Below are 3,744 nucleotides of genomic sequence, written 5' to 3'. Positions count from 1 at the left end.
ACTGAACCAAGTTGCCAGTGAGAGGCAACTTGTGACTTCTAGTGGTGGAGTGGGGATGGGGAGAAGTAGCTGCCATTAATAGTCCTATTTTTGTTTTAGAATATTTAGAATATCTTCTATATTCTTTCCTACAGGGGGAAGGAGTTAAATGTTTGAACCCTGACAGAACTAGATATTGAGTACTGACTGCTTCCTTTTTCCATTTGTTATTCTTTTTTTCTCACTGTATTTTACTTTCATTATATAGAGAAATAAGCAGACCCTTCTTGGATGGTTAGTGTGATACACACACACACAAACTCACACATACACACATATATACATATATGTGTACACACATGCATAAACACATAAATAAAAATAAATACACATATATACAAGCAAACATATATGTATATTTGTGTATATATGTACATATATCTGTTATATCTACAGATAGATAGATAGATAGATAGATGATAGATAGATAGATAGACTCATGAAAATTGGAGATGATGGATAAATATGAGTAAACCAGAAGATATACCGTAAGGCATAAGGCAGAGACATAGCAATAATTTTCACTTCCACACCTCTATCACTTTTGGGTCACTCTGCAATAGTGTAGACAACTTAGAAGCATGTGAAAACTGAGAACAATTGATAAATTAAAATGAATCTTGATCTTAGATACATTAGTAGCACAAACAATTATGTAAGCTATCATTGGCGATTTGGAAAGTTTCTGTATACATTTATTTTTGTACAATGTTGTGTCCTCTTCAAATTATTTACTGGTAAAGATATTCTTTGTGTATAATAACATATTCCTTCCACTTTACAAGTGGTTGAATTTTAATAAGATGAGAGACTTCCCTCAAGCTACAGTGATCACCACTTTCTACATGACTGGCTTCCTACCTATGTGATTGATTGTAGCTTAAAAAAGCTCTCTCTCACTTTTTAAATTCTACAAGGAGGATCTAGCAAATATTCAACAGGTCTTCTTTTAGTTCTTCTGACATTTGGTGGAGTCAACTTTTTACCTTTTCTCTTGGTTGTCTCATTTTCTAATTGCATCATATATATTCTTCTCATGTCTGTTATAACATTATTGCTCATAAGTCATCCTTTACGATATGTTGGAGACTGGTTGCATGCACCAAGAATCTGTTGCCATTTGAACCTCTTGCCATTGTCTTTCTTCTGATATGATGATAAAATGAAAGTGAGGTTGTACAGCAACAACAACAAAATCTGTGGAATTTGCTGTTCACTTGGCTTTGCTAAGTTTCCTGTGTGTCTGCATCCTTGTTTGAATCTTCTTTCCACATTGGAATAAACCTTGGGACACATTTATGGGATACTGTAATATTGTGAGATATTGAAACTGATATCTAAATGCCTTTGAAAATGTGCCATCTCTAATGATTTCTTCAGTATGGATTCAAGAGAATATAATTTAAATAAATTCTATTTATGTGAATCCAGTCAAATCATTTTCCCTCTCAGAACCTTCTTTTCTACTTTGTTAAACAAGGTAATGATATGAATAATGCCTATTTTACAGTTATTGTGATGAAAGTTCATCGTAAACATTAAAATGTTAGATAAATTTGATTCAATATACCTATTCCAACGTCCACTGCAGTACTCTCTGCAATTTTTGGTTTCATGATGTAGTAAAAACCTATTATTCTTAAATTTCTGGTCTAATAATTGACCTGATGCTTCTCCATATCTAAAACAACGCATGCTTCGGATCCCTGATGTGAATTCAATGTAACATCATACATAGAAATTGTCATAGAACTAATACTTCATTAAACAGGTATTTTTTAACAGAAAGGAAAAAGTCACATTTTAAAGTGTCACTCAAAATTGCTAATATATAGAAACTGTTAATTGTATTATTGAAAAATTATTTAATGACATAAAAATGTTAGGATTCTTAGAAGTTTGCAAATCATTGTCTCTTTAATTTCTTGATCTTGAATGATATTTTCCCTCATATTTTTGCCACCTATCATCATCATCACATTGAAGACACTGAATTAATTTAAATGTTGATTTAATTGTCAAGTAATTTCTCTACTTTATGTTGACAATTATATCTGTCAAATGAATCATCTGCAACAGATATTGACTTGCAAACTGCAATCATGCCCATGATGACTTGGTTGATTTTGCTTACATAAGTACAGCAAACTGCATGATAAATGTCCTGCGAAATGATATTCACCCATTTAGTTACATATTCTTTAAGTATTTAGGTTTCATTTTTTATAGAGAGTATAAATGTTGTTCTTATTTCTAATTGTCGCTATATCTACTTATTTGATATTCAGAAAAACACACCTTTAAAGTACTGACTCTTAAATGAATATTTTTGTGTTTTTTTAAATTATATGAGCATGAGAAGTCTAATCCCTATCCACAACCCCATGCATTCTTCTACCACTGCATTATTGTGATTATGGAACTAGAAAGTAGCTATGCCAAGCTGGGGACTATCTATTATTTTAAGAACATTTATAGGTTCTGTGGCCTATATACCAATGTAAAAATAGACCCTCATATACATGTATATATGTTATTAATATGTATACCTATACACATACATGTTTATGTATCACACACATATATGCATGTATATATGTATCATTGTATGTGTATGTATAGGTTTATGTGTGTACATACATGCATACATACATATACACATATAGGATGTATACACATACACTCTCATATCTCTTATTTGCAATTTCCTAGTAGAAATTCTTTGTACTTCCCTAGGCCTTCAAGCAGCCAAAGAAACTATCAGACTACAAAGGCACATTCAAATTAGACTTCTGTGTGTATATTGATCCATATCGGTAATTGAGTAAATTGTATTTTTCAGACAAAGTCTGTATTCCTACATTGTATCTATGCAATGCATCTTAAAAGTACTGAATCTTCAGAGATGGGACCCCAAGGCTGAATTTTGGATCACACAAGATGGCTGGGCTGCCCTGCAAGATTATCAAAGAACCTCAGGGTTTGCTAGCGCAACTAGTTCTTGGGATAAAAGCAGAACCAGATGAAAGCAATACACATTATTTTCATATGTTCATTTCATGTTCCCAGGATTCCCCATTTGAGGGAGGGACTTTTAAACTTGAACTATTTCTTCTAGAAGAATACCCAATGGCAGCTCCTAAAGTGCATTTCGTAACCAAATGTATCATCCTAATAAGGAAAAGTTGAGAAGAATATGCTTAGATATTTTGAAAGATAAATGGTTTCCAGCATTGCAGTACCATACATTACTGTCCTCAATTCGAATTTTGTGAAGTGCTCCCAATCCAAATGATCCATTAGCAAATGATGTAACTGAGCAGTCAAGGACCAATGAAGCCCAAGCCATAGAAACAGCCAGAGCATGGAGTAGACTATATGCCATGAATAATATTTACATTCTATCTCAATATCAAGTATGCATCACTTCTCCTGTTCTTGAAAGACTTTTTTCTTTTTCATTTATATTTAATGGACACAGTCTTAGAAACACTATAGAATAAAAACCCAGACCATGTTCAGTCATTTGGTGATTAAATGCACATTAGCAAATCTCTGTCTTGTCCTGATTCACTGTTGTAATGCATGAGCAGAAGCTGGAAGTATCATCTAGATTATTGTGAAATTGCTTAAAAGCAGTGGACCAGCTCTGCTTTTGTTCACTTCTCTGATTATAGTTTAAGTATCAGCACTGTGAACGAAAGT

General features: G+C 32.9%; 1 pseudogene; it reads left to right on the top strand.

Moving 5' to 3' along the window:
* The first annotated feature begins 2,979 nt into the window (after positions 1 to 2,979).
* LOC140512303 (ubiquitin-conjugating enzyme E2 N-like) lies at positions 2,980 to 3,542 on the top strand (annotated as a pseudogene).
* Positions 3,543 to 3,744: the final 202 nt, after the last annotated feature.

This window comes from Notamacropus eugenii, chromosome 6 (genome assembly GCF_028372415.1).
Source record: "Notamacropus eugenii isolate mMacEug1 chromosome 6, mMacEug1.pri_v2, whole genome shotgun sequence".
NCBI classification, from domain to species: Eukaryota; Metazoa; Chordata; class Mammalia; order Diprotodontia; family Macropodidae; genus Notamacropus; species Notamacropus eugenii.
The sequence above is the reverse complement of the archived record's forward strand: the minus strand, read 5'-3'. Positions and strand labels throughout refer to the sequence as shown.